General features: G+C 48.5%; 1 long non-coding RNA gene across 1 annotated transcript in view; it reads left to right on the top strand.

Moving 5' to 3' along the window:
- The first annotated feature begins 232 nt into the window (after positions 1-232).
- The window catches only part of LOC115065683, a 5922-nt gene continuing 496 nt past the window's right edge, over positions 233-5658 (top strand). Inside the window, exons 1-2 of the long non-coding RNA XR_003845451.1 lie at positions 233-353; positions 2297-2496. This is a non-coding gene — a long non-coding RNA (uncharacterized LOC115065683). The remainder of the gene's footprint in view (positions 354-2296; positions 2497-5658) is intronic.

Genomic DNA, 5658 nt, shown 5'->3' with positions numbered 1-5658 from the left:
GCCCCCCACCCCCCGAAGGGCTGTGATTTATGTCTTAGCACCATTGCTGGGATCAAGGATCACAAGGCCCCGATAAACAATGATGAATTCATTGCCAAGTTCAAAAAAGAAAAAAGAAAAGAGAAAGGCATTTCTTTGGGAGCCTTCCCTTTCATTTGGCACAGACACTGACCCATGAGACCCATGAGACCAACAAAGCAGTTTCTCTGCAAGCTCATAGCCTTGGCTTTTCCTGGGCCCTCTCTGGGACTGGATGCACAGGGATGGAGACTGGACAGGAGCAGGGTGTGCGGAGACTGGAACTGCTATCTAACGTGGGAAGTGAGGGAGCCCAGAGAGATGGGAAAGAGCAGGTATGAACTCGACTGTGTGCTCAGGTGCTCTGAGATGAACAGACCCAGTTTGGGTGGGTGGTACTTTTACATTCACTCTAGAGGGCAGCCACCCCATAACTGAAGAAAATCAAGAGTCAGGTCTCAGTGTGAACATCCTTGACACCCGTCCCCCTCCCCCGCTTCCCCCCCAGCCCCCACCCTGGACCCATGCGCTCACTCACTGCCACCCAAAGCACTTTTTACATCCCTCCCTTATCTGACCTTCATGGCAACTGTTGTGTTTTTCCACAAAGATGTGTCCACTTATTATTTAAAAAGCTTAAATTTTTCAGAGGGGAAAAAAAAAAAAAGACATAAAACCCTAAGGCTCTGAGACAGTCATGTTTGCGCAAACATCTTTTCTTCTCGTACATACGGATGGATTTAATTTTACCTAAAATTATGGCCTTGGGGAGAGGTAGACAGAACAGGGCCTGGAGAGGTAGCTCAGGTGGTAGAGAGCTTGCCTGGTGTGCATGAAGCCCCCGGCATCACAAACTGCCTATGTGGTGCATACTTACATTTTAGCACTCAGGAGGATCAGAAGTTCAAGGTCACCTTGGTCAACAAAGCAAAATGCATGCCAGCCTGGGATACGTGAGACCCTGTCTAAAAGAGGAGGGTGGGACGTTCTGCTAGGTACTCGAGGAAGCTTTAAATCGGGAGTTATTTCCATGAATGTGGGCAGAGTTAGGAAAGTCAGCAAGGACCCCCAAAGAGCAATGGACAGAAGCTGTAACTGCTTGTGGGGCTGAAGGGCAAGTGATGGAAACAGAGCTTGCTGGGAACCATAGCCTTAGAAGAGACACAGCCAGCCCTGGCAAGCCAACAGAGACAGTACCAGAGAAATAACCCTTCCCTCACATTCCTCCCACACCCCAACTACTGATGCCTCCTGCTGGCCAACCTAGTGGGCAGGGAGTTAGAGTATGGCAGCCAACATCTCAGTAGGGTAGGCAGGAGAGGCCAGCATGAAGCACCCATTGTACCCACTGTGATCCTGTGTTTATCTTCCAGCGGCAAATCAAACCATGTCTAAACGCATGAATGAGCATCACCAAGTGTCTCTTGGTGTCTGGACATGCAGCCAGCTCCTCATCAGGGATGTAGGCAAAGCTATCCTGAGCAGATCAGAACATAAAAAAGTCCTTGTGCACAGAAGATGCGCTTATTCTCATTTCTCTTTGACACACTTTAGAAGTCCCCCTCACCCACATGGCTCGGAACAGGTGGTGGATGGCACTAGAGACAAGGGTACCTCAGGTCCGGGGACAGAGTCTGGTAAAAGCCAGGATCATAGTTTAAGGGACTGTCCTGCACAGGGAAGAAGCCAGCAAGGACACAGGGAGAGGAGGAAATGAAGGCTTGGGAGAGGAGCAGAAGCGAGGGAAACATTATTACACCGTTACACTATTACAGTGGCTTCACAGTCCGCCTCAGACGTTGGAAAGTTCTCTGGAGGCCTTCTGTGGAGAAAGGGTCTCTAGAAAGGGAGAAGAAAGGCTTGGCCGGTACCAGAGCTGGGAAGGACGTCAGACGGAAGCTGGTGGGAGGCAAACGGTACCTATGCTTCTCTAGCAGGAAGGACCTGGGACGCGGAAGGTTCATTCAACACACACTTCTTTCTTGCTGGAAAATCAGGGAGGCCAGGACAAAATGCTTTGTTCGGTTTTTGATATTCAACAAATATTTACTGAGGTATGGGGTACACAGGAACTTCAACAAGATAATTTTCCAGTTCTCCAAGAAATCAGAAACTGCCACGTGCTTGAAGTCAGGTGATGGGTGGGTGAAGGCTTCTGGGAATTGCTTGGAATTTTGTCTCTTTTGCTGGAACATTCTCATGCTCTTGCATCCCCCCCCCCCAAATCCACTCAGTACTGCTGAAGTTAATGTGTTCTTCCCTCATCTGTGTCCCACAGCGCCCTTCCTACGCCTCTCTCAGACACGATCCCATGGCATAGAGCAAGAGTGGAGAGTTTCAAAGTCCCATGGGCCTGGTTTCCATGCCCCCTCTGCTCCTCCCTAACCTGGTATCTTTCCTCACCTGAAGAATGGGAGTAACACCGCCTCCCCAGGGACGCTGTGAGAATGGAGTCTATATCATCATCTGGCCACAAAGGTAGGCTCAGCACCCTGTTTGGCTGGGCTGCTTTCCACGATGTGAGCCATCTCGGAACTTCACAATCTAGGATTTCCTGGATCTGGAGCCTGCGCCAGACAGGGGGTTGTCCTCCGGCGCATGCGGAGCCGGCTGTGCTGATTCCAGGGCCCCGCAGAGTGCCCATCTGCTGGGTCTGCCAAGGGCAGAGCAATGAGGTGGAGACCAGGGAAAGTGGCCCGGTGTCTGAGCTGGATGCCAGCCTGGGCACCGACTCGCTGCTTGCCATGTTGTCCCCACAGGGGCCGCCAGGCTGGCCTTTTCCCTAGAGTAGCCAAGGCCTTTGGCCTAGGTTGTCATGGAGACAGTCTTCCTCAGAGGCCTTGGCTTCTGTCTCTGGCGTCTGTGTGTTCTTGACAGGGAGTCCTCCCCTCTTGACAGGGGGTCCTCCCCACTCCCCCAGCTGACTTATTCCTCCCAAAAGGCAGCCTCTCACTTTCAGTCATTCATTCAGTCATTCATTTATTCTGAGGGTAAACAAATATGGGGTGCCTCCTATAGACCACACCCCATGTCAGGTGACCAGATACAAAAGTCCCTGCTCTGCGGAGACTATACTCTAGTTGGGAAGATAGACAACAGACAGATAAGAAATACATATAACACAAGGACAATAATATAGAAGTGACATTTGAGCAGAGGCCGGCAGAGGCAAGCAGCCAAGTGGGTACCTGGGAAAAGACCCTTCTGAGGGGGGTGACAGCAGTGTGGAAACCTCACATCTGAAGGGGCTGCAAGGTCTGAGAAGCATAAGCAGCCAGGAGGGTCGAGTGCAGGGAACGAGGCCGTGTTGGTATATGAGGCTTTGACACCCAGAGTTCTGTACAAAGCCAAAGAGGCCGTATGCTATTCAAAGATGTGGAGAGTGCTCCCACCAAAGGAGTCAAAGACGTGGAGAGTGCTCCACTGAAGGAGTCAAGCCCGGGAAGGGGGTGCCACGATTCCACTTGAAAGTTTTAAGGAGTGCTGGGAAGAGGGGTGAGGGAGCACGGATAAGGATAAACAGGAACTTAGAGCTTGTTTCTGTCATCCAGGACAAATGAGAATGGCTTGGAGCAGGGTGGCAAGTGGTAGAACAGGCGATATGCTTGGCAGACACAGGCTGTGGAACCTTTCGCTGCTAGGCTGGAAGTATGTGTAAGAAAATGCACTTTCTAAAGCATGACTCCAAGACTTTTAAGCCCAATCAAGTGGGGCTGGTTCCTCCTGGGATGAGGAGGAGAAGGGAGGGGAAAGCATGTGGGTAAGATTGAGAGCTCGGAGCTGGCGAGGTGGCTCGGCAGTAAAGGTGTTGCCCGACCTAAGTTTGATCCCTAGGACCCACATGTTCTGTGGAGATCAGAAGACATCTTTTGAAAGTTGGTTCTTTCCTTCAATTTGTGCTGTGATGTGTGCAAACTCTGACATAACGTAACTAATTTTTCTTTTTAAAAAATTCAGTTAAGTGTTGACGATGTTAAATTTAAGGTGCTAAATGAAGAAATGCTACACTATACTTCATAAATATGCACAATTCTGCATTCATTAAAGAGAAAAAAGAAAATTAAGTAGAAGGTTAAAGATAGAAATGCCCACATCTTTCCCAGCACTCGGGAGGCAGAGGCAGGTGGATTTCTGAGTTCAAGGCCAGCCTGGTCTACAGAGTGAGTTCCAGGACAGCCAGGGCTATACAGAGAAACCCTGTCTCGAAAAACCAAAAAAGAAAAAGAAAAAAGAAAAAAGAAAAAAGAAAGAAAAGAAAAGAAAAGAAAAGAAAAGAAAAGAAAAGAAAAAGAAATACCCTCATCTTAGTAAAATACTCTGCTTTTAGATTTATTTTATTTTATGTGCATGTGTGTTTTGCCTGCATGTATGTGCACCATGTGTACCTGTGGAGGCCAAAAGACAGTGTCAGATGCTCTGGAAAAAATTATGGAGTTACAGATAGCTGCGAACAATATTGGGAACTGAGCCTGGATCCCCTGGAAGAGCAGCAAGTGTTCTTAACCACTGAGCCATCCCACCAGCCCTCTTTATTGCTCTGTTTGACCCTAAGAATTCTCATAATGGAAATCCAAAATGTCACATGCAATCCTTTTACTCTTGAAGACATTCCTTTGCCCAGCAAAGAGATGCTGCAAGTGTGCTTCTAGCTGAGGATCCTATGTTGGAGGGACTGGGAACCATCTGAGTGGAGCTAAAAACCAGAAGACTTTCGTGACTGGAGCCAAGGGAGAAACAACTCCAGGACATCCAGAGAAATCCGATGCTACTTTTCAGCTACTCAGATGTCCCCCCCCCTCTCTTTTTACTTTTTATTAGGTTGTGTGTGTGTGTGTGTGTGTGTGTGTGTGTGTGTGAGTGAGTTTTATATCACGCACCCCAGTCCCATTCCCTCATCTTCCCATCCCCTCATATTCAGCCTTTGCCCTTGTAACCTCCCCTACAAAATAAAACACACATACCACCACCACCACCACCAACAACAACAACAACAACAACAGCAACAAAGCCTAGAGCACACCTCATTGTGGAACCTGCAGTGCATCCTAGTGGGCCCCACATTGCATCCCTCTGTCCACACAACTTCACTTGCAAATGTTCACTGCAGTGAGTCATGGTCTGGTTTGAGATCTCTGGCTTCTCTGACACCAGCTGTATCTGGACCTTGATATTTTGTAGGTTTTTCTTTTTCCCCACACTTTATCCCCCACCCAGATTGCACCGCCTGTCAACAGATAGGAGAGAAAGAAGGAGAGGTGATGTATTAGTCAGGGTTCTCTGGAGTCACAGAACTTACAGATAGTCTCTATATAGTAAAGGAATTTATTGATGACTTACAGTCTACAGTCCAATTCCCAACAATGGTTCAGTTGTAGATGTGAATGGAAGTCCAAGGATCTAGCAGTTGCTTAGTCCCACATGGCAAGAAGGCGAAAGAGCGAGAGCAAGACTCCCTTCTTCCAATGTCCTTATATGGTCTCCAGGAGAAGGTGTAGCCCAGATTAAAGGTGTGTGCCACCACATCTTTAATCCCAGGTGACCTCGAACTCGGAGATCTCCCTGTCTTAATCTTCTGGATTCAATCACCACTGTGTCTCAAGATCTCCATACCAAGATCCAGATCAGAAACTTCTATCTCCC

The sequence above is a fragment of the Mus pahari genome, chromosome 17 (genome assembly GCF_900095145.1).
Source record: "Mus pahari chromosome 17, PAHARI_EIJ_v1.1, whole genome shotgun sequence".
In the NCBI taxonomy this organism is placed as follows: domain Eukaryota; kingdom Metazoa; phylum Chordata; class Mammalia; order Rodentia; family Muridae; genus Mus; species Mus pahari.
Note: the sequence above shows the minus strand (reverse complement) of the source record. Positions and strands in the feature narration are given on the sequence as shown.